This window comes from Scylla paramamosain, chromosome 14 (genome assembly GCF_035594125.1).
Source record: "Scylla paramamosain isolate STU-SP2022 chromosome 14, ASM3559412v1, whole genome shotgun sequence".
NCBI lineage: Eukaryota > Metazoa > Arthropoda > Malacostraca > Decapoda > Portunidae > Scylla > Scylla paramamosain.
Window position 1 is genome coordinate 15429904 of NC_087164.1, and position 25946 is coordinate 15455849.

General features: G+C 38.1%; 1 long non-coding RNA gene across 1 annotated transcript in view; it reads left to right on the top strand.

Moving 5' to 3' along the window:
- LOC135106936 (uncharacterized) overlaps positions 1-16941 on the top strand; it is a 38379-nt gene extending 21438 nt beyond the window's left edge. Inside the window, exon 3 of the long non-coding RNA XR_010271510.1 lies at positions 16689-16941. This is a non-coding gene — a long non-coding RNA (uncharacterized LOC135106936). The remainder of the gene's footprint in view (positions 1-16688) is intronic.
- Positions 16942-25946: the final 9005 nt, after the last annotated feature.

Below are 25946 nucleotides of genomic sequence, written 5' to 3' on the forward strand. Positions count from 1 at the left end.
TTTAGGTGTTGTGAGTTTGTTTTGAGTTTATTTAGGGTGTTTCAAGTGTTTCGGGTGAGTTTGGATGTGTGTCGGGTCTTTTATTTGAGTTTGTGTGGGGTGTTCTGGGTGTGGTAGTAGTAGTAGGAGAAAAATAGATAAATGGGAGGAGGAGGAGGAGGAAGTAGTAAGGAGAAATGGAGGAGGAGGAGGAGGGGGCATAACAGGTAAATACCAAGAAGACCATGTTTAGCTTAGTTTTCCTTCCTGCCCTGCTTTTTTTCTGTAATATTTCATGTATTTTGGGTGTTTTAAGTGTGTTTTGGATGTATTTAGGAGTGTTATGGAGTGTTTTGTGAATGTTTAAGTGTGTTTAGGATGTATATTTGCTATTATATCTGTGTTTTGTGTGAATTTAGGGTATTTAAAGTGTGGCTTAGGATGTTTTTAGGTGTATTTTACGTGTATTCAGTCTTGTAAAGTGTTTTGAGTATATTGTGGAGTGTTTTGGGTGTGTTTGGGGGCATATTTAGGTGTTGTGAGTTTGTTTTGAGTTTATTTAGGGTGTTTCAAGTGTTTTGGGTGAGTTTGGATGTGTGTCGGGTCTTTTATTTGAGTTTGTGTGGGGTGTTCTGGGTGCGGTAGTAGTAGTAGGAGAAAAATAGATAAATGGAGGAGGAGGAGGAGGAGGAAGTAGTAAGGAGAAATGGAGGAGGAGGAGGAGGGGGCATAACAGGTAAATACCAAGACCATGTTTAGCTTAGTTTTCCTTTCTGCCCTGCTTTTTCTCTGTAATATTTCATGTGTTTTGGGTGTTTTAAGTGTGTTTTGGATGTATTTAGGAATGTTATGGAGTGTTTTGTGAATGTTTAAGTGTGTTTAGGATGTATATTTACTATTATATCTGTTTTGTGTGAATTTAGGGTGTTTAAAGTGTGGCTTAGGATGTTTTTAGGTGTATTTTACGTGTATTCAGTCTTGTAAAGTATTTTGAGTATATTGTGGAGTGTTTTGGGTGTGTTTGGGGGCATTTTAGGTGTTGTGAGTTTGTTTTGAGTTTATTTAGGGTGTTTCAAATGTTTCGGGTGAGTTTGGATGTGTGTCGGGTCTTTTATTTGAGTTTGTGTGGGGTGTTCTGGGTGCGGTAGTAGTAGTAGGAGAAAAATAGATAAATGGAGGAGGAGGAGGAAGAAGTAGTAAGGAGAAATGGAGGAGGAGGAGGAGGGGGCATAACAGGTAAATACCAAGAAGACCATGTTTAGCTTAGTTTTCCTTCCTGCCCTGCTTTTTCTCTGTAATATTTCATGTGTTTTGGGTGTTTTAAGTGTGTTTTGGATGTATTTAGGAGTGTTATGGAGTGTTTTGTGAATGTTTAAGTGTGTTTAGGATGTATATTTTTCTATTATATCTGTGTTTTGTGTGAATTTAGGGTGTTTAAAGTGTGGCTTAGGATATTTTTAGGTGTATTTTACGCGTGTTTAGTCTTGTATATTGTGGAGTGTTTTGGGTGTGTTTGGGGCATATTGAGGTGTTGTGAGTTTGTTTTGAGTTTATTTAGGGTGTTTCAAGTTTTTCGGGTGAGTTTGGATGTGTGTCGCGTCTTTTATTTGAGTTTGTGTCGGGTGTTCTGGGTGTGGTAGTAGTAGTAGGAGAAAAATAGATAAATGGAAGAGGAGGAGGAGGAAGTAGTAAGGAGAAATGGAGGAGGAGGAGGAGGGGGCATAAAAGGTAAATACCAGAAAGACCATGTTTAGCTTAGTTTTCCTTCCTGCCCTGCTTTTTCTCTGTAATATTTCATGTGTTTTGGGTGTTTTAAGTGTGTTTTGGATGTATTTAGGAGTGTTATGGAGTGTTTTGTGAATGTTTAAGTGTGTTTAGGATGTATATTTGCTATTATATCTGTGTTTTGTGTGAATTTAGGGTGTTTAAAGTGTGGCTTAGGATGTTTTTAGGTGTATTTTACGTGTATTCAGTCTTGTAAAGTGTTTTGAGTATATTGTGGAGTGTTTTGGGTGTGTTTGGGGGCATATTTAGGTGTTGTTAGTTTGTTTTGAGTTTATTTAGGGTGTTTCAAGTGTTTCGGGTGAGTTTGGATGTGTGTCGGGTCTTTTATTTGAGTTTGTGTGGGGTGTTCTGGGTGCGGTAGTAGTAGTAGGAGAAAAATAGATAAATGGAGGAGGAGGAGGAGGGGGCATAACAGGTAAATACCAAGAAGACCATGTTTAGCTTAGTTTTCCTTCCTGCCCTGCTTTTTCTTTGTAATATTTCATGTGTTTTGGGTGATTTAAGTGTGTTTTGGATGTATTTAGGAGTGTTATGGAGTGTTTTGTGAATGTTTAAGTATGTTTAGGATGTATATTTGCTATTATATCTGTGTTTTGTGTGAATTTAGGGTGTTTAAAGTGTGGCTTAGGATGTTTTTAGGTGTATTTTACATGTATTCAGTCTTGTAAAGTGTTTTGAGTATATTGTGGAGTGTTTTGGGTGTGTTTTGGGGCATATTTAGGTGTTGTGAGTTTGTTTTGAGTTTATTTAGGGTGTTTCAAGTGTTTCGGGTGAGTTTGGATGTGTGTCGGGTCTTTTATTTAGGGTGTTTCAAGTGTTTCGGGTGAGTTTGGATGTGTGTCGGGTCTTTTATTTGAGTTTGTGTGGGGTGTTCTGGGTGCGGTAGTAGTAGTAGGAGAAAAATAGATAAATGGAGGAGGAGGAGGAGGGGGCATAACAGGTAAATACCAAGAAGACCATGTTTAGCTTAGTTTTCCTTCCTGCCCTGCTTTTTCTTTGTAATATTTCATGTGTTTTGGGTGATTTAAGTGTGTTTTGGATGTATTTAGGAGTGTTATGGAGTGTTTTGTGAATGTTTAAGTATGTTTAGGATGTATATTTGCTATTATATCTGTGTTTTGTGTGAATTTAGGGTGTTTAAAGTGTGGCTTAGGATGTTTTTAGGTGTATTTTACATGTATTCAGTCTTGTAAAGTGTTTTGAGTATATTGTGGAGTGTTTTGGGTGTGTTTTGGGGCATATTTAGGTGTTGTGAGTTTGTTTTGAGTTTATTTAGGGTGTTTCAAGTGTTTCGGGTGAGTTTGGATGTGTGTCGGGTCTTTTATTTAGGGTGTTTCAAGTGTTTCGGGTGAGTTTGGATGTGTGTCGGGTCTTTTATTTGAGTTTTTGTGGGGTGTTCTGGGTGCGGTAGTAGTAGTAGCAGAAAAATAGATAAATAGAGGAGGAGGAGGAGGAAGTAGTAAGGAGAAATGGAGAAGGAGGAGGAGGGGGCATAACAGGTAAATACCAAGAAGACCATGTTTAGCTTAGTTTTCCTTCCTCTACTTTTTCTCTGTAATATTTCATGTGTTTTGGGTGTTTTAAGTGTGTTTTGGATATATTTAGGAGTGTTATGGAGTGTTTTGTGAATGTTTAAGTGTGTTTATGATGTATATTTGCTATTATATCTGTGTTTTGTGTGAATTTAGGTTGTTTAAAGTGTGGCTTAGGATGTTTTTAGGTGTATTTTACGTGTATTCAGTCTAGTAAAGTGTTTTGAGTATATTGTGGAGTGTCTTGGGTGTGTTTGGGGGATATTTAGGTGTTGTGAGTATGTTTTGAGTTTATTTATGATGTTTGAAGTGTTTTGGGTTAGTTTGGATGTGTGTCTGGTCTTTTATTTGAGTTTGTGTGGGGTGTTCTGGGTGCGGTAGTAGTAGTAGGAGAAAAATAGGTCAATGGAGGAGAAGGAGGAAGTAGTAAGGAGAAATGGAGGAGGAGGAGGAGGAGGAGGAGGAGAGGGCATAACAGGTAAATACCAAGAAGACCATGTTTAGCTTAGTTTTCCTTCCTGCCCTGCTTTTTCTCTCTAATATTTCATGTGTTTTGGGTGTTTTAAGTGTGTTTTGGATGTATTTAGGAGTGTTATGGAATGTTTTGTGAATGTTTAAGTGTGTTTAGGATGTATATTTGCTATTATATGTGTTTTGTGTGAATTTAGAGTGTTTAAAATGTGGCTTAGGATGTTTTTAGGTGTATTTTACGTGTATTCATTCTTTTAAAGAGTTTTGAGTATATTGTGGAGTGTTTTGGGTGTGTTTGGGGGCATATTTAGGTGTTGTGAATTTGTTTTGAGTTTAAAATTTAGGGTGTTTTAAGTGTTTTGGGTGAGTTTGGATGTGTTTGGGGTCTTTTATTTGAGTTTGTGTGGGGTGTTCTGGGTGCGGTAGTAGTAGTAGGAGAAAATAGATAAATGGAGGAGGAGGAGGAGGAAGTAGTAAGGAGAAATGGAGGAGGAGGAGGAGGGGGCATAACAGGTAAATACCAAGAAGACCTAGTTTAGCTTAGTTTTCCTTCCTGCTCTGCTTTATCTCTGTAATATTTCATGTGTTTTGGGTGTTTAAAGTGTGTTTTGGATGTATTTAGGAGTGTTATGGAGTGTTTTGTGAATGTTTAAGTGTGTTTAGGATGTATATTTGCTATTATATCTGTGTTTTGTGTGAATTTAGGGTGTTTAAAATGCGGCTTAGGATGTTTTTAGGAGTATTTTATGTGTATTCAGTCTTGTAAAGTGTTTTGAGTATATTGTGGAGTGTTTTGGGTGTGTGTGGAAGCATATTTAGGTGTTGCGAGATTGTTTTGAGTTTATTTAGGGTGTTTAAAGTGTTTCGGGTGAGTTTGGATGTGTGTCGGGTCTTTTATTTGAGTTTGTGTGGGGTGTTCTGGGTGTGGTAGTAGTAGTAGGAGAAAAATAAATAAATGGAGGAGGAGGAAGTAGTAAGGAGAAATGGAGGAGGAGGAGGAGGGGGCATAACAGGTAAATAACAAGAAGACCATGTTTAGCTTAGTTTTCCTTCCTGCCCTGCTTTTTTTCTGTAATATTTCATGTATTTTGGGTGTTTTAAGTGTGTTTTGGATGTATTTAGGAGTGTTATGGAGTGTTTTGTGAATGTTTAAGTGTGTTTAGGATGTATATTTGCTATTATATCTGTGTTTTGTGTGAATTTAGGTTGTTTAAAGTGTGGCTTAGGATGTTTTTAGGTATATTTTACGTGTATTCAGTCTTTTAAAGTGTTTTGAGTATATTGTGGAGTGTTTTGGGTGTGTGTGGAAGCATATTTAGGTGTTGCGAGATTGTTTTGAGTTTATTTAGGGTGTTTAAAGTGTTTCGGGTGAGTTTGGATGTGTGTCGGGTCTTTTATTTGAGTTTGTGTGGGGTGTTCTGGGTGCGGTAGTAGTAGTAGGAGAAAAATAGATAAATGAAGGAGGAGGAGGAGGAAGTAGTAAGGAGAAATGGAGGAGGAGGAGGAGGAGGCATAACAGGTAAATACCAAGAAGACCATGTTTAGCTTAGTTTTCCTTCCTGCCTTGCTTTTTCTCTGTAATATTTCATGTGTTTTGGGTGTTTTAAGTGTGTTTTGGATGTATTTAGGAGTGTTGTGGAGTGTTTTGTGAATGTTTAAGTGTGTTTAGGATGTATATTTGCTATTATATCTGTGTTTTGTGTGAATTTAGGTTGTTTAAAGTGTGGCTTAGGATGTTTTTAGGAGTATTTTATGTGTATTCAGTCTTGTAAAGTGTTTTGAGTATATTGTGGAGTTCTTTGGGTGTGTTTGGGGGCATATTTAGGTGTTATGAGTTTGTTTTGAGTGTATTTAGGGTGTTTCAAGTGTTTCGGGTGAGTTTGGATGTGTGTCGGGTCTTTTATTTGAGTTTGTGGGGTGTTCTGGGTGTGGTAGTAGTAGTAGGAGAAAAATCAATAAATGGAGGAGGAGGAGGAGGAAGTAGTAAGGAGAAATGGAGGAGGAGGAGGAGAAGGGGGCATAACAGGTAAATACCAAGAAGACCATGTTTAGCTTAATTTTCCTTCCTGCTCTGCTTTTTTTCTGTAATATTTCATGTATTTTGGGTGTTTTAAGTGTGTTTTGGATGTATTTAGGAGTGTTATGGAGTGTTTTGTGAATGTTTAAGTGTGTTTAGGATGTATATTTGCTATTATATCTGTGTTTTGTGTGAATTTAGGTTGTTTAAAGTGTGGCTTAGGATGTTTTTAGGTATATTTAACATGTATTCACTCTTGTAAAGTGTTTTGAGTATATTGTAGAGTGTTTTGGGTGTGTGTGGGGGCATATTTAGGTGTTGCGAGTTTGTTTTGAGTTTATTTAGGGTGTTTAAAGTGTTTCGGGTGAGTTTGGATGTGTGTCTGGTCTTTTATTTGAGTTTGTGTGAGGTGTTCTGGGTGCAGTAGTAGTAGTAGGAGAAAAATAGATAAATGGAGGAGGAGGAGGAGGAGGAGGAGGAAGTAGTAAGGAGAAATGGAGGAGGAGGAGGAGGGGGCATAACAGGTAAATACCAAGACCATGTTTAGCTTAGTTTTCCTTTCTGCCCTGCTTTTTCTCTGTAATTTTTCATGTGTTTTGGGTGTTTTAAGTGTTTTTTGGTTGTATTTAGGAATGTTATGGAGTGTTTTGTGAATGTTTAAGTGTGTTTAGGATGTATATTTACTATTATATCTGTTTTGTGTGAATTTAGGGTGTTTAAAGTGTGGCTTAGGATGTTTTTAGGTATATTTTACGTTTATTCAGTCTTGTAAAGTGTTTTGAGTATATTGTGGAGTGTTTTGGGTGTGTGTGGGGGCATATTTAGGTGTTGCGAGTTTGTTTTGAGTTTATTTAGGGTGTTTAAAGTGTTTCAGGTGAGTTTGGATGTGTGTTGGGTCTTTTATTTGAGTTTGTGTGGGGTGTTCTGGGTGCGGTAGTAGTAGTAGGAGAAAAATAGATAAATGAAGGAGGAGGAGGAGGAAGTAGTAAGGAGAAATGGAGGAGGAGGAGGAGGGGGCATAACAGGTAAATACCAAGAAGACCATGTTTAGATTAGTTTTCCTTCCTGCCCTGCTTTTTCTCTCTAATATTTCATGTGTTTTGGGTGTTTTAAGTGTGTTTTGGATGTATTTAGGAGTGTTATTCAGTGTTTTTTTAATGTTTAAGTGTGTTTAGGATGTATATTTTCTATTATAACTGTTTTGTGTGAGTTTAGGGTATTTAAAGTGTGGCTTAGGATGTTTTTAGGTGTATTTTACGTGTATTCAGTTTTGTAAAGTGTTTTGAGTATATTGTGGAGTGTTTTGGGTGTGTTTGGGGGCATATTGAGGTGTTGTGAGTTTGTTTTGAGTTTATTTAGGGTGTTTCAAGTGTTTTGGGTGAGTTTGGATGTGTGTCAGGTCTTTTTTTGAGTTTTTGTGGGGTGTTCTGGGTGCAGTAGTAGTAGTAGAAGAAAAATAGATAAATGGAGGAGGAGGAGGAGGAGGAAGTAGTAAGGAGAAATGGAGGAGGAGGAGGAGGGGGCATAACAGGTAAATACCAAGACCATGTTTAGCTTAGTTTTCCTTTCTGCCCTGCTTTTTCTCTGAAATATTTCATGTGTTTTGGGTGTTTTAAGTGTGTTTTGGATGTATTTAGGAATGTTATGGAGTGTTTTGTGAATGTTTAAGTGTGTTTAGGATGTATATTTACTATTATATCTGTTTTGTGTGAATTCAGGGTGTTTAAAGTGTGGCTCAGGATGTTTTTAGGTGTATTTTACGTGTATTCAGTCTTGTAAAGTGTTTTGAGTATATTATGGAGTGTTTTGGGTGTGTTTGGGGGCATATTGAGGTGTTGTGAGTTTGTTTTGAGTTTATTTAGTGTGTTTCAAGTGTTTCGGGTGAGTTTGGATGTGTATCGGGTCTTTTATTTGAGTTTGTGTGGGGTGTTCTGGGAGCTGTAGTAGTAGTAGGAGAAAAATAGATAAATGGAGGAGGAGGTGGAAGAAGTAGTAAGGAGAAATGGAGGAGGAGGAGGAGGGGGCATAACAGGTAAATACCAAGAAGACCATGTTTAGCTTAGTTTTCCTTCCTGCCCTGCTTTTTCTCTGTAATATTTCATGTGTTTTGGGTGTTTTAAGTGTGTTTTGGATGTATTTAGGAGTGTTATGGAGTGTTTTGTGAATGTTTAAGTGTGTTTAGGATGTATATTTTTCTATTATATATGTGTTTTATGTGAATTTAGGGTGTTTAAAGTGTGGCTTAGGATATTTTTAGGTGTATTTTACGCGTGTTTAGTCTTGTATATTGTGGAGTGTTTTGGGTGTGTTTGGGGCATATTGAGGTGTTGTGAGTTTGTTTTGAGTTTATTTAGGGTGTTTCAAGTTTTTCGGGTGAGTTTGGATGTGTGTCGCGTCTTTTATTTGAGTTTGTGTCGGGTGTTCTTGGTGCGTCTTGGTGTGGTTTGGGCGTATCCTGTTTTGGGATGTTTTTGGTGTGTTTGAATGAGTTTTGGGATGTTTTGGGTTTGTTTTGGCTGTTTTGAGTGTTTGGGTGAGTTTTGCAGGTAATTTGATGTGTTTTGAATGTATTTTGGATGTTTTGAGTGTTTTGGGTGAGTTTTATTGGTATTCTACGGTGTTGTGGGGTGTTATGGGTGTGTTTTGGATGTTTTTAGTGTATTTCGGTTGTATTGAATGAGTTTTGTGGGTATATGAGGGTGTTTTGAGTGTGTTGGATGAGTTTTGTAGGTATATCAGGGTGTTTTGAGTGTCTTGGATGTTTTCAGCATGATATAGGTGTGTTTGAGTGAGTTTTATGGATATTTTGAAGTGATGTGGGGTGTTTTGAGCATGTTTTTGGATGAATAATATGTGTTTTGTGTGTTTCTGGGTGAGTTTTGTGTGTACATTTGGGTGTTGTGGTGTATTTTGAGTGTGTTTGGATGTTAAGCATGTCTTAGGATGAGTTTTGGATGAGTTTTTTTTATATTTAGGGGTGTTTTGAGTGTGGTTTGGGTGAGTTTTGTTGTATTTAGGGTGCTTTGTGTGCCGTACCAGAAGGATAACTGAGGGTGCAGGTCCAATGGAATTTCAAAGAAAATAGAAAGTCCACTGGAGTTTCAAAGCAAATAATGAGTAGGTCCATTGGAGTTGCTAAGTTGTCCATTGTTTGGTGCTTAGTTAATTTCTTGTAGGCTATCATAGATTTTCTCTCTCTCTCTCTCTCTCTCTCTCTCTCTCTCTCTCTCTCTCTCTCTCTCTCTCTCTCTCTCTCTCTCTCTCTCTTCCCCCTTTTCCATAAGTTGTTAATTTATCTGTATTTTGTTTACGATAATAATGGTACATAACTGATGGTTCATAGGAGCCAGGTACATAGCAGCCAATGATGGTACATAGCAGCCAGTGGTACACAGCAGCCAATGGTACATAGTGGCCTGTTACCGGTCGCTGGGGTGAACCGAACACTTTGCCCTGTCCTGCCTGAAAATATCCTTTTAAGGTAATTTTGTAGATATTCGTATAACAGGAAAACTAAACATCATTTTTTTTTTTTTTTTTTATGAAATGTTTCGTGTTACTGGAGCAGGGTTGGCCTAATTCCTTATCAGTGAGTAAGATTACTGTTAGCCCAGTACGCTACTGATAAAGTAGTAAGACTTGGCATATTTTCGGGCAGGACAGGGCTTAACATAGGAGCAACAAAGCATTAGGTTCATCCAAGCGACCCATCGAAACCTGGTCAAGCTCTGAACCCATTAGTATTACCATGTGCAGAGACCTTACCATCACCACGGTGCTAGCCCAGGTTTGTTTCATAGATCCCCGACAGTACATCATTATGTTCTCCCATATAGCAACACTTTGGAATTTCCTATAATTGTAGGAAGCAAAGGATATAAGTTACTTTCGAGAAGGGTAGACAGTGTACTTAAAAAGATGAGGGTTTTAGTAAGCTGATGGTAACATCATAATAGAATGAGTTTGATGGTAATATCTTAATAGAATGTTGACATTTCACTATATATCCAAAGTCCATTCACGTGGATAGGCTTGGTTCTTGTGTTTAGGTCACCTCAATAGCCTCCATCATAAAACTTTCATGCCCATGCTTGCCCTTTATACTGTAATCTACCATTCTAGAACTGACTTTTCATTGATTCCTCTTTCCTTTCTCCTTTCCTTTCTTTTTTACATGCCTATTTATTTCTCATTTGCATGCGTCCTCACTGTCGCCCATGCCTCAACACCTCTCACAAACATTGCTAGTTCACCTGCCCACTTTTCACTTTTACTGAAGCTTTAATTCATACACGTATGTTCCACTTACCACTTTCACTCATCTGCCTTAGCTGTCCTCTCCCTGAGTGTGCTCCAGCCATGTCTCCCGTGATCGCTTCCACTGCTGCATTTGACAAGGTACCTCATCAAAGGCTCTTGAGAAAGGTTAGGGCACACGGGATAGATGGGAAGGTGTTAGGCTGGATAGGGTCATGCCTTAGCGACAGGCGATGGAGCTGTAATAAGCAGGTTCATGTAATTAGTGGGATGCCACAGGGATCAGTATTAGGGACATTGTTATTTCTAATATATATCAATTACTTGGATAGTGGAATTAGTAGTGATGTTAGTAAATTTGCGGATGACACAAAGATAGTTAGATTAATTAGATCAGAATTAGATGCCATCGCCTTGCAGGCACATTTAGATAGGATGAATGAATGGACAGACAGATGGCAGATGCAATTTAATATCAATAAATGCAAAGTACTTAGCGTAGGTAGAGGAAACCTACACAGTAGGTACACATTAAACAACCAAACTCTGGTAGATACAGGGTACGTGAAAGATTTAGGAGTTATATTAGCTCTGAACTCCGTCTAGAAAAACAATGCATAGAGGCCAGAAACAGGGCAAATAGGGTACTAGGATAAATTTTTATTATTGTTAAAAGTGGAAGGCTGGAAGTAATATTAAAGTTATACTTAGCACTGGTCAGACCTCATCTGGACTACGCTGTGCAGTTCTGGTCCCCACATTACAGGAAAGATATAGGTCTATTAGAATCAATACAGAGGAAAATGACTAAAAGGATACAGGGGATGAGGAATTAAAAGGATACAGGGGATGAGGAATATTCCTTACGAGGCAAGATTGAAGTTGTTAAATTTACATTCTTTAGAGAGACGTAGGTTAAAAGGGGACCTGATAGAAATCTTTAAGTGGTATAAGGGTTATAACAAGGGGGATGTAAGCAAAATTCTTAGCATCAGCAACCAGGGTAGAACAAGAAATAATGGGTTCAAGCTTGAAAAATTTAGGTTTAGGAAGGAGATAGGAAAAAATTGGTTCACAAATAGAGTGGTGGATGAGAGAAACGGACTCAGTAATCACGTTGTTAGTGCTAGGACATTATAGAGAGCTTTAAGAAAAGATTAGACAGATTTATGGATGGGGATAATAGATGGAAATAGGTAGGTATATTTCATACAGGAACTGCCATGTGTAAGCCTAGTCGCTTCTTGCAGCTTCCCTTATTTCTTATGTTCTTATGTTCTGCATATTTATTAGCAACTAAGGTCCAAGACTATCCTTCTAACCTAGATCTGCATAACTTTTATTTTATGTAAATCATTCCTCATGCTAAGGACTGCCACACCCCTTCATAATTCTCTCACCACTTCACTCTTGTTAGCCTTGCATCTTACCACACTACGTGGTACGTCTTGCCATCCACTGATTTGCCTTGGATATCTAACATCTCGTCTCATCCTGCCACATACCCATATACTTCTGCTCTTCTGTTCTCTCTCTCATTTCCACCTAGTATCCACACCTTGTCACAGTCTGAGTAATCAATTTCATTCACCATCAACACTTATCTCTTCTCTATACTTAACATCAGAATCTTCATATTCTGACACATCATTCAATATTTCTTGCAAATCAGTATGGTGTTCAGTAAAGAACACTTTTAAAAACACTTTAAACACTTTATTATATAGCCTTAGTTATAAAAATACATGGATTTCTGCCTTTATAGTAAGCAAAGCTTTTCAGGCAAGGATATGGGAGACATATGTAACAAAGTAATTTGAAATTAGAGATTATATTTAACTTAAGAAATATCTAATATACTTGGTATGTAAGTTAAAAAAAAAAACTATAAAATGAGGAAATATGGATAGTGAGATAATGAGATGAATATGTTATTAAATGGGTAAAGTGGAATAAGTGTGGATATAAGGTAATGGAAAATAGGAATTGTGAGAGTAGACGAATATAGATACATTGCGGTATAGTGGGATAAACAAGATTCACATGAATAAAATGGTAAGCAGGGGTGAAGTAATAATATAGAAATGATAACAATGTTGTTGTAGATAGGTATATATATTTAGACACTATAGGAAGATGAGATGAGAGATGTTGCAATGAATAAAAAAACAAAGACTAGTATGTATCCAGGAGATGATTTTTAAGCTTCCTTTTAAATTCATTGAGTGAGTCAACATTTTTAGTGTGGTAAGGCATAGAATTCCATATTAGAGGGCCTAGGTACATAATTGAGTGACGGAAGAGACTTAAGCGGTGAGTTGGCATACATAGCTGTTCACTGTGTTGTGTGGTGTAGTTGTGGGATGGAAGAGAAGCATTAATGATGTTTTTGTACATATAGGTTGCAATAGAAAGTTTTGTTATGTCTTCAAGCTTTAGTTTATTCATGTTTTTGAAAAGTGGAGTGGTGTGTTCAGGATATGAGCTATGTGTGATAATTCGGATTATCTTTTTATGAATTATGTTTATGCATTTCGGATGTGTGGCATGTGTAGTACTCCAGATTGGATTGCAGTATTGGAGATGTGGATATATGTGTACATAATAGTGTTTTCAGGACTTAACAGGGCATAAAATCTCTTATTTTGTATAGCATGGCAGTGCTTCTTGAAAGTCTTTGAGAAATATTATTTGCATGGAATTTAAAAGTTAGGTTTCCATAAAAAATGACCCAGAAATTTCAGCTTGTTAGTTCTACAGATTTTGTCGTTTATTTTGAGGTTTGGAAGGAGATTATTAGTCCTGGTAGAGAATAACATGTAGTGAGTTTTGTTATTGTGATTGTGAGTCTATTATTGTTCAAACACCAATTTTGTAGTTTATTGAGGTCATTATTGGCTAAACAGAATAGGACATCATTACTGGAGCCAGTGAATTATAGCTTCATGTCGTCAGCAAAGATTAAATACTTTTACAATGTCATTGATGTAAATAGGAAATAGTATTGGCCCCAAGACACTTCCTTGTGGGACAAGAGTTGATATGTTTCTTTGTGTGGACTTATACCCATCAAGAATCGTGCACCGGGATCTGCCAGTTAAATAGGTGCTGAACCAGGAATGTATAGTGCCTTGTATGCCATAATAATGCAATTTTTGCAGAAGTATATTGTGGTTGACAGTATCAAAGGCTTTGGAGAAATCAACAAAAATAGATAATACTGATGATTTGTCATCAAGAGATGAATAAAGAAGGGAGATGAATTTACTTAAAGCATGATAAGTGTCGAAACCTGTTCTGAATCCATATTGAGAATCACTTAAGATATTGTTTTTATCCACATATAACATAAGTTTAGTTTTCATGTTTCAAATATTTTAGAGAAGATAGGGTGGAAATAGGGCAATAGTTATTTAAGTAATTTTTGGGACTGGATTTGTGTATTGGGGTGATATTTGCATTTTTCAGGCTTGATGGGAATTTTCCAGAAGTAGTAGCTTGGTTGAATAGTAAACCAACGAGGGTAGGCAATGTGTGCTGAATTACATTTTAATAAAGTGACAGGAATCTCATCAACATATGATTTCTTATTCTTTAGAGTTTTTATTATATTTATGATGTCAACAGCAGTAACTGGAGGAACAGACTTTGAGTTAGGATAGTTGCTTTGTAAGTAGTCAACAGCATTTCTATTAGCCAGTTGTAGAGTATTATTTAGTTTGGTTGCTACTTCACTGAAATGTTCATTGAGGGGCTTCTGCAATTTGTTGAGGATTACTATGTATTATATTACTATGATTTAAGTTAGAGATGACTGTTTTAGACATTTGTTTACCTGATATGTTTTAGGCATTTGTTTGCCTGATATTTCACTGATGGTCTGCCAGATTTTTTTGGTGTTATTTCTGAAATTGCTAAAGATATTCATGTAGTAATTAGTTTTAGCTGACTTCGTTATTTGTGTCACTTGATTTTGGTATTGTATGTATTATGGTCCACAGTCCCTAATTTATACATTTTAAAAAGTTTACTTTTGTGTTTGATTTTGTTTAAAATACTAGGTGTTAACCATAGATTATTGAGTCTTGGCTGACACACATTTTGTCACTTTGGGAAAATATTTATTGTATAGGTTAAGGAGTATTTTGGTAAAATTGTCAAAGTTTTCATCCATATCATTAGAGACAAGGACATCATTCCAGTCAACAGTAGCAAGGCTTGAGTTAAAGTTATTGTGCTGTCAAAGGTTCTGTAGGTTAATTTGTGTTTACTAGATGGGTATGACAATAGAGATATGTTTATAAAAACTGGGAGGTGGTCTGATATTAGGTGATGAATAATTCCTGAGGTAGACAGTGGGGTATAGAGATATGTTTATAAAAACTGGGAGGTGGTCTGATATTAGGTGATGAATAATTCCTGAGGTAGACAGTGGGGTAAGATTGGTCCACATATATGATCGAGAAGTGAGGGCTGCCCAAGATTAGGATTGTCAGGAAATCTGGTAGGGTAAGAAATATGTGGAAAGTAGTCAAATGTTTGTCGCATGGTATTCAGAAAGTAATTTGTTGTTCTAATAGGTTAATGTTGAAATCACCAATGAGAATGGTGTTGTTTCTCGAGAAGGAGTTCAGGACAAGAATGTCATGGAGTGTACGTGGGGAGACTTGTACTGATATGTGGTTACTGTGTGGTCTGTATATGACAGAGACAATAAAGATAATTGCAAGTTTTAACTGGACAGTGCACATTTCAATATTGTTGCTGATAAGTGTATTGTTGGATGGGTTCAGACTTGATGAGTAAACTAACTCCTCCATGTTCTCTGTTTTGTCTTCAGGAGTGGTATAGGGAATAGCCATATGTTCTTCTACTCTCCTCTCCTTTCTTGGAAAGTTGTATCAGGCCTTCTCCCCTTCTCACTCTTCTTCCTGCATTCTTTGATTTTTTCTTTCATTCATTCTTGCTTTCCTATCCAAGCATTTTAACTTCTTGTATTTATTCTTGTATGTATACTCTTCCCATGCCATTTCATGTGCAGTTCTCTCAACTTCACTGTTCTCTCGCCCCTTTCTCAAATTCCTGCAGTTTCTATAGAAATACTTCCTCCTCTCTTTCCTCACTCCATCAATCTCAATATTCCACCACATCTCTATTTGCCTTTTTTTTTTTTTTTTTTCCACATTTCCCATCCACACTCATCTGCAGCATGTTATCCTTCTCTGCAGCATGTTATCCTTCTCACCAGTCTTTCACTCAGATCATCCATACCTCTCCCTGTACTCAGTTTGTCCTTTAGTCATCCCTAATTCTCTCTGTATTGTTTCTCTGAATCTATCCCAATTTGCCCGCATCTTTATCTATGTAATTTTTTCCCTTTTGCACGCGTGTATTCCATTACTATTTTATGGTTACTTGCCATATCAAGCTCTTTTCTTTCATCTAAATTCTACACCTTTGCTCATGCTTTGATTGACTAATATAGAATTTAATTGCAGATTCATTCTCTTCCACTCCAGATCACTGGTCAGCCATAGTCATGTTCAGAATTCAAGACTTGTTTCTCCTCAGTCAAGTGGCAGCTGGCAATCTCATTCATATTCTCTACTAGTATCCCTGCATGTCCAGTCATACTGCCCATCACAATCAGCCTTTTCACCTGTGCTTCTTAATCTCTACATAACCATGTATGAACTTCCCTTTATTCTTAATTCACTCCAGTCCCAACCACAGTCATATAGCATAGTAAATGTACTGTGACCAAATTTTCCTCTTCCCTATGCACCTTGTATGTATTCTAAAATGCATTGACATTATATCTTCTCTCATCTCAGTTCCCCTTCCTTGGTCTAAAGGTTTAGAAGATTCATTTAGTTTGTATATCTCCATATTGTTTGTATATTGTTAGAAGAATATTGACACATCATTTCCTGCACATCATGGAAAATGAATGAAAATGAAAGCATTGAAGAGACTGCAACCACCACCTCAAGGCTAGAAACTGCTGCCTCTGTATATTGTGTGAAGATTGAAAATGCCCCTTCTGTATTTTTTATTACCAGAATAAGGCAGGTCTTGAGGCATTGTCTAGGCTACCTCCTTTATTTAAGAGGGATCTCAACTTTATGTACAGATATTTGCATACATACAACATAGATTACCACTATTTATTATTCAGCCACAATATTAAAATCTCAGCCTAAAGAATTCTACATTTTAAAAAATTCATAGATTTTTCTTTTAACTCCATCCAATCATTTCAGGTCGTAAGTTTTCTGGCACTAGTTATTTTTCTCCATAATTTTCCTCTTTCCAGTCATATTAAATCAACTTTTCCAACACCAAATTTAAATTCATTGGTTTTTGAACCCCAATTTACAGTGTATATCAAAAGTGGTTGGATACAAGGTGAAAGCAGTTATTAACATGGATTTTTCTGTCACTTCATCCAAAATATACATTAATGCAGTGTTGTATGAAATATGTGATGCAGGCAGCATTGGGTACAGTCTGTTGATTCATGTTTTCTGACAAGGTACAATGGAAAGATGAATACATAGGTAGTTAGGTCTGAAGTATGTAGCATTTAGTAGTATCTACTAAAATGTACATTGCAGTCTCCTAAGGCATTTTTCTTCTTCTTTCAGGCTGCAAGACGCAACAAGACAGCACACATCTGTTCAAGAGACAGCATAATGCAGATGGTTTTAGCCATAAAACTGAAGAATGTCTTAATATGCATACAATTTCAAAATTAAGCTGTGATTCAGGTAAATAAATATGCAAAAAGGCAGCACGAGGTGTCACTGTAAAAGTTAAAAGCCTGCCTGTATCACACTGTCTGAGGGGATGAATAAATATAAACCTCACCTAACCCAACACAGAAGTGAAAATCGCTAATGCTATTTCAATATCCCAAGAATAGTTTGCTTACCAGCTGTCAGTGTATCTGCAACAAGTATCTGCTAACGTCTGACTTCCACGACCACCAGGGAGCTGAGCAGTGAATGAATGTGAACTCTCCCTTTGTCCCTCTCCCCGCGCCCCACCTCTTATCTAACCTTCACTCGCGCCGATAGGGTCGACTGCACAAAAGGCACTACAGAAAATTTCTGTAAGCATATTTAAGAAAAGAGGCCGGTTAAAAGAACAGATCATCCCATTTCTAGCTATTATGATATATTGAAGTAACTACAGAAGAAGAGCAAATGCTTCAGAATGGTTCGAAATAGTAGTAAGAATAAACCACTGTTGTTTTCTTCTAGTTTCTGGATTATCTTTGCCCAATAATATATCATGGTAGCTTAAATTTATTACCCTAGAAACATAAGAATAATGACTACGCAACTTTAATGCATTACACTAGAACATAAGAAAGAATATGATTACTGGTTCGAATGCTTCAAGTGCCAAATTATCTGTAAGCTATAGTACTGATTACATACTAGATTATTATTGATCTAATACAACACATAGTACCATATCATCTATCTTATCCTTATGCTGAGTCGTGGCAATGACTGTAAATACAAATCTAGGTGTCTTACAGATGACAAAAAATCACCAAATAAAACCAGTAACCACATGTATACCTACATAAAAATGACCATTGATACACAAACTCTATTTTCCCTTTCGCCATTCATATATTTATTAAATATTACAACAGTATAATGTAATGATGTTATATCCTGATTTCACATACTGCAGAAAATTTGCAATACATCTTCCGGGAATTTCACGGTTCACTGAAGCTGGGTACCTTTCGCTCGTAATGGCTTGTTCATGGAGTGCAGTAGTTAGAAAGCTCGTCGCAAAAACATACTTTATAAGCTCGTCGCAAAAAAACATATTTTTACACTTCTTAGAATTCCATTATGTGAATAGGTTCTGGCTTTTAAATTCCATCTTATTACCCTCGATATTGAATAAACAAGTGTCTCTCTCTCTCTCTCTCTCTCAGCAAACTTTCTGGTTTGATACGATAATTAGGCATAATTATCAGGAGGCAGGAAGCGAACACGGAGGCAAAGAATAGGAAGTTGTTGTTGTTGTTGTTGCTACGGCGCTGGTGATGGTAGTGGCGGTAGTGGTACGAGTATTATCATTGTTAGGCTTGTCAATCATTACTAGTTTCGTTACGGTTGGTACGTAGTTTCACCCTGGCATCGTACGCACAAATACCTTGGGATTGAGGGTATAACACAGTACATTTCTTTATACTGAGAAATACTTCTTTATACTTTATATCTTCGCATGTTATCAGCTTTCAGACCGTTCAGATAAAACTCCTACTTTCCTGTACTGTGATGAAATAGATATGCATTGACGTGAAAGCATCATCCACCTCTGATTAACATTTTCTTTATGAGAGAGAGAGAGAGAGAGTGCGGTGTAGACTACAAAATATCCTCGCATGAACAGAATAAACATTTGATATTCTAATGTACAGAAACCAGGTTATCTCTCTCTCTCTCTCTCTCTCTCTCTCTCTCTCTCTCTCTCTCTCTCTCTCTCTCTCCTTTCGGCTATTTTATCCGCACTACCCCGCACCTGCTTCTCATTAACGTAATCACATTTTCTGAATTTATTTAAACTCCAACAACACGGAGAAATACACGCAGCTGCTGTCCTGCACTTCGCTCCTACATTACGTGCTTTTGTCCCTATCCCCAGCACAGCAGCCCCGTGTTTCGTTCCGGGTAAGAGTGCAAAGATACGTGGTTTTATAAATAAGCTGTCAGAATCACGCACTCCTTTTTCCTTTCCATTCAATTTCTAGGTACTCAAAAGTCCCTCCCTTTATTTTTCTTCCCTTTTTTCTTCTATTATCTACGGCATTTTAATTTTTTCCTGCTTGTCTCCCCTCTTTCCCCTTTTCATTTTTCGCTTACCCTTTAAATTCCGTTTTGTTTAGCACAGGTTCCCATTTAATTTCCTTCGTTTTTTCTTTCTTCCCTATCACCCTTCCTTATCTAGTCATGCCAACACAATACAGCTTCTTCAAGTGACTTGTATGACATTTCTGGGTGACATTTTTGGTGACAATTTGAATCTGAAAAGCCATTGACAATCTGTATGCTTCAAGCTATCGAAAACACATGGAAATTCTTTGAATACTTGAATAAAATCTATCAATTGAAGCACTACCGGATATATACAATTTTTCTGAATTAATGTTAAATCAGTTGCTATTCTATTCTTCTGTATATGTACTACGTAACTTTCAGTTGTAAAATATGATAATTTCGATACTTATTCTAATATCAAGATGAAAACAGTCCTCGCTATTTCTTTAGCCATCCCAGCAGGTAAGCATGGCATGATCTTCCTTCCTTCCTTCCCATCGCCACACACACAACACAGACCCGGAAAATATGAAGGTATCGATCTACAAGAGAGGCGGGTAGGGAGCGCAGTAAACAGGCATTCGTCACAACAACCAGTACTTCCCAGGACGCGTTATGGTGATACTGGTCTGAGGAATGGGGCTCCTTTTCCGACGTGGTGAAAATTTGTGATCGGGTGTCCCTGCGCCTCCCTTAGAGCGTCGTAGGGAAGAAGGGGGCTGATTGCAGAGGTGCTCGTGTTGTGCTTTACGGGCAGAGAGAGAGAGAGAGAGAGAGAGAGAGATTCTTTTCCTCTTCCTTTTTATCCTTATATATCTTTCTTCTACTTAGCTTTTCTTCCTTCATTCTCTCTCTCTCTCTCTCTCTCTCTCTCTCTCCAGTTTGCTGAAAATTACGCCCCTCCTCTTCTTTTCAATCTCATGTTCTCTTTTAGCTGTGTTCATAATTTCTTGTGGCAACCAACACACTCCATCATCACAGTTTCGATACTCATTCCTGTGATGTTCTGCCGCGCCGCCGCCACCACCATGAACCAACCCGAGGCCCACCGCATAACAAGAATCACCGCGACCTCATTTTCATAGCGCACCGCCGCCGTCGCCGCCACCACCACCACCACCAAATCAACTTCATTTCCTCTGCGGCCATTCCGACACTTACCACCATCACCAACACCACCACCACAACCACCTTCCTTCTTCACCACCACTTCATTCCCATTACCCTCCTCCTATCTTCTCTCGCACTGCCGTCACCACCACCATCACCACCACCGCCGCAGACGCGACAGTTATCCGTTCGTACACGCTCAACCAGCGCACATACGTACGTGAAAGGAATGACGGCCTGACGCGTGCCACCGCAGTTTACATTATCCCACGCAGAAAAAAAAATTAAACTCTCTCTCTCTCTCTCTCTCTCTCTCTCTCTCTCTCTCTCTCTCTCTCTCTCTCTCTCTCTCTCTCTCTCTTTCTGGTGCCTTCCCATATTCTCCTTCACGCATACAGCAAAACTTCCTGTAAATTTCCTCATAATGGGGCCGCTTCTTTATGTTACCACCTCTTGTTTCCCTGTTACTCTTACTTATTTTCCTCTTAACAGTCGTACAGTGCCTGCGCATTATGCTGCTTGTCGCCGTACTTGAAATATAAGGCTGTAAACAACATATATCCAACAAGCAAGTATTATTATTTTTTCCCTCTCCCCTCGCGTGTTATTGTGTGTTGGGAGTCTGGCTTGTATGTTTTATGTCACGAAAAAAAATAAATAAAAAAAATAAAAACAAAGTCGGTGTTTGTGATGACAATTACTAGAGAGAGAGAGAGAGAGAGAGAGAGAGAGAGAGAGAGAGAGAGAGAGAGAGAGAGAGAGAGAGAGAGAGAGAGAGAATCAAAGTGGTAATGGTAACAGTGGAACAAGGAGTGGTAGTCAGGAAGTAGTACAGTAGCAGTTGTAGTAGTAATAGTTACTACTACTACTACTACTACTATTACTACTACTACTACTACTACTATTACTACTACTGCTACTACTACTGCTGCTGCTACTACTGCTACTACTTCTGCAACTACAACTTCTTGTGCTATTACTGTTATTGCTGCTGCTAATTTTTCTATTGATAATAATAAGCAATAGTAGGCTCTGTTCTTTGTATGGAACCCAAAGTATCCGCAATTTACTGGGCAAGAGCTGAAAACAAACACACAACTCTGACATAGCATACGAGCCTGATGCATCCTTCGTATTTCTTTTATATTTGGAGTTTTAGGCTTAAGGATCAATAACTGCGTGGTCTTCCTTTTTCCTCGTATCGTGCGTAAAACCTTATCATTTCAATGACACCATCACCTTTCAGTAAGGAACACATCCCAATTATCAGATGAAAATTTTAAATTGATTTTTTTTTCAACTAAGGTACCTGTACAAAAAAAATAAAATTTTTGTAATTAAAAATTTTCCTCTAAGAATACAGACGATTCGATCGTGAAAAGTAAAAGAATATTGATATAAAATGTAAATATCAATCAAATAAATATCAATCAAATGTGATTCTTTTAGTGTCTTAATCTTATTTTTTAAGTGAAATATGGTTATTTCTACGCACCATTTCGAAGGATTCAAAAGAATATTTTACATGTATACAATAGTTTTCTTTAAATAAGGAACATATCTCAATCAGATGAAAATTTTCAAAATGAAAATGTTCAAATTGAAAACTTCCTAATTTTTTAAACTAATGTCTGGACCTGCACAAAAAAAAAAAAAAACTAAAAAAAAAAAAATTCGAGATTAAAAGTTTTCCTCTAAGATTACAGATGATTAAATCATGATAAGTAGACGATACCATCACCTTTAACAGATAAAAAAGAAGTACTGAAGAGTCCTTATTCTACATTAGTATAACGCACAACCGTAATGTAATGACTTCTGACAGTCTTATTATATAACACTAACATTTAATGAGCACAAAGCCGCAACGACCACCAGCAGGAGGGTCTCACATATACACGTTCTGATGATCAAAGGGGGAGTCTAAGATAAAAAGGAAATGAAAAAACCTCTCTAGGTTGAACCTAACCTTTTGTTTTTCAAAAGAGGCAAGAGTGAAGAAGGGACTGGGTGGAGTTTGGTGTGTGCGTACATGCGTGCGTGAGCGCGCTTGCACTTGCCGAAACTTATTCGAATGAAATACTGATTTATGTCACTGTTGCATTTCAGTGACATTAATTTACATCAACAAAGGGAGTCGAGATTCCGCGGTGTTCGTCTGTCAGTAATAATTATTCATCAACGAGAAACACGGGAAAAGTACACGACTTTTTATATGATTTTTATTGTATTCATATCAATGGAAAGATTAAAGAACTTAAATCTGATCACATCAGAATGATTAAGTATCTTTTTAAAATACTGTATCACTGGGTGAAGGAACAAAGAATATTTCTCTCTCTCTCTCTCTCTCTCTCTATCTCTCTCTCTCTCTCTCTCTCTCTCTCTCTCTCTCTCTCTCTCTCTCTCTCTCTCTCTCTCTGTCCATAAACGGGTCGAGTATGATGTAGCCTCGTTCTCTCCTCTTGAAGGTCTAAGTGCCGGAAGATAACTTAAAAAAAAAAAAAGATTGAGGGCAGAAAATTTTAATGGTCTAAAAAAAACACTCCACTAAAAAATAAAGCAAGATGTAACCTGCTATCCTCTTCCTGGTAAGGGAAGTAAAAAAATAAAAGGAAAAGGAAACAACCTATAAACAAGATTGAGGGAAGAAAAGATTGAACAGTCTCAGGAAACCACTCCACAAACAGAGCGGACAAGATGTAATTTGTTACTTTCCTATCGAAGGTCTAAATTTGGAAGGAAAAGATGAAAGAAATAGCAGGAAAAAGGGGTCATATTAAGAAAAAAATTACGGGAAGAAAAATTGACCAGTAAAACACCATACGAGTGTCTATATATTTCCCAATATTACGTAGTCTAACATAAGAAATATCTATTGCGTATAAGGTAAGACAATATTAGATTATGGACAGGGATGACAGATAGGTGTAGGTACACATGTTTTAATACAAAGACTGCCAAGTGTAGGCATACTAGGTTTTTGCATCTCCGCTTGTGTTCTATGTTCTCTTTATGGGGAGAAACAATGAACGCGCCTTCTTTATTCCTGAATGTATTTTTACTCAAGATCTTTCTTCTTTGTACATAAAAAAATAAATAAACTTAAAAAAAAGACAGAATAGAGAAAATACTCAGTCTCTAAACAAGTATGCAGGAGGGAAACAATGGAACGGAGTCTCAGGGAACGAGCGGGGGCGTGGTGCTGAAGGCAGGAGAGTGGAGGGAGAGAGAAATGCCATCAGGTTACGTGGGAGGACAGGGAGAGGAAGGATGAGTGTGTGTAAGAGGAGGGGAAGCTGTCAAGGCTAATAGGGGAGTGAGTGGTGAGTAAAGAAAAAACGGTAACTGATGATCAAAGAAGCAGGAGATGAAGTTGAAGACGATGATTAGCGTCTGCAGGAAGGAAGGAAGGAAGGAAGGAAGGAAGGAAGGAAGGAGAGAGAGAGAGAGAGAGAGAGAGAGAGAGAGAGAGAGAGAGAGAGAGAGAGAGAGAGAGAGAGAGAGAGAGGTTGGAGTGATGTATGTAAGCTAGTGTTTGAAGGAAGGAAGGAGGGAAGGAGGGAGAGGGAAAAGATGTAGGAGAAAAGGAGAAGTGAACGAAGCCAAGGATAATGAATGATGCAAGGAGAGGATGGAAGCGTGAGAGATAAGTAAAAGAGAAAGAAGAAAACTTAGGAAAAGCGGAGAAAAAAACTAAAAAAAATATTAAGATGGAGGACAGAAGGGAAGAAGTGCGTAGAATGGAACACGAGAAACGAAGAAAAAGGCGAGAGAAGGAGGGAGAATGGGAAACGGAGTGGCAAAAGTAAAGAATAAGAGAACAAGAGAAAGAAGTAAAGAAATAACTAAAAGGAAGACTGTATCGTAAAAAAAAATACGAAGAGGGGACAGGGAACAGAGAAAAAGGAAGAAACGAGAGAGAGAGAGAGAGAGAGAGAGAGAGAGAGAGAGAGAGAGAGAGAGAGAGAGAGAGAGAGAGAGAGAGAGAGAGAGAATCAACAAGCGTCTCCAGTCTAGAGGTCCCCCAAGACTCACACTGACATTGCCCCCCTCTCTCTCTCTCTCTCTCTCTCTCTCTCTCTCTCTCTCTCTCTCTCTCTTTACCGCGTCACCTCCCCGGCAGCCTGGCGATGACACTCCATCACGGCGCCCTCGGAGACACGGGAAAATGACAGGTGCTGAGGCGGCGGCGGGGGAAGGGGTTTGGGAGTGGCGGCACCAAAGAGGAGAGTCAGCCCACACATCGGCGTGGACAAATAAGCTGCCCGGAGCAAATTCTGGACTGCCGGAGCACAAAGCCTCGGGTATTTACGCAGTAGTTCATGATTTTTATTACACTTAAGTTGAAAAAAAAAAGTAGTACATGTGCGGAGACAAAAAGAAAGAGAAAAAATATGAATGACCACACACTACTTTAATCTATAATCACGAAACACTAAACACAGGGTTATTTGACAGACGGTCGACAGAATGCAAGGGGTTTCTACAGCGTAACAGAAAGACAGATGGCGCTCTTTCATCTCTTCTATTAACCCTGGCACAGCGCGTCACTTCACAGCCGCTTGATTAAGGAGTGCTTTGGCGCGCGCGCGCGCGAGAGAGAGAGAGAGAGAGAGAGAGAGAGAGAGAGAGAGAGAGAGAGAGAGAGAGAGAGAGAGAGAGAGAGGGTTAAGGAGGCAGCTTTGGAAGTCTCAAATTCCTGCAAGTGATTTCGAAGGCCGAAGGAAAGGCAGAGCGAACCAAGAAAGTGCCCAGGGGGAAAGAATGAGGAAGGGGAGCGAGAAGAACGGGAGGCAGCAGGCGGCTCTAAAACGGATTGACGAGTAAGAAAGTTGCGGTAAGGAAGTGGAATAGGACAACGAATTAGAGAATGAAGTTTACCGAGAGAGAGAGAGAGAGAGAGAGAGAGAGAGAGAGAGAGAGAGAGAGAGAGAGAGAGAGAGAGAGAGATATCAGCTTTATTAAATGTTTACTCACTGATATCTAATTAAGGCTTTCTTTTAACGTATTCACCGAGTCAATAAACTTACACATGTATATATGAAACAAAGAACATGTTAAAGTTTTCCTCCCCCTATCCAGAGAGAGAGAGAGAGAGAGAGAGAGAGAGAGAGAGAGAGAGAGAGAGAGAGAGAGAGAGAGAGAGAATGGCTCATTAAAAGTTTCTTGCTTCATAACACTTCGTGGAGGCTATATATATATATATATATATATATATATATATATATATATATATATATATATATATATATATATATATATATATATATATATATATATATATGTGTGTGTGTGTGTGGCGAGGAGAGGGATGAGGATCGCTCGCCTTCACATTCACGGTCAGCGTAATCGTCTCAGAGGAGCGATTATTGGTTGATACATAAACTTACCACAAGGTTCTTTGCCGCATCGAGGGTTTTAATCGCCCTACTTAACGAAGGCAGCAAGGGGGTGGCGAGGAGGAGGCAGGGTGTGGAGGTTACGAGGTGGGAGTGAGACAAGTGTGAGGCGTGGGCAGGATAAAAGGTTGGGCAGGAACATGGAAGAGGACGGAGGTGAAAGGAAAAATGTTAGGAGGAGTAAGCAGAAAAATGGAGAATGGCGCTTTTATAAAAGAAGATGCGCTGAAGGAAAAGGCTAAAGACATCGATAAATGAAAGTTGGGTTACTGGAGTGAAACAAGTGAGGAAGGAAAAATAATGAACACTTTATTAATACAGGATTGAAAGGAGAAAAAGATGTTATAAGAAGGGAGTGATGAATTTCATGAAAGCGTGAAGGAAGAAAGGATCACCATTACTTTGTCGGGAGAAGAGAGGAAGAGAAAGAAAAAAAAAATATAGGTAAGTTTTGACGGCACTATTGGAGAAAGGAGGAAGAACAGACATCAGTTAATACAAGACAAATAAGAAAGTTTACAATGCCGAAACAGGGCAAAATTAA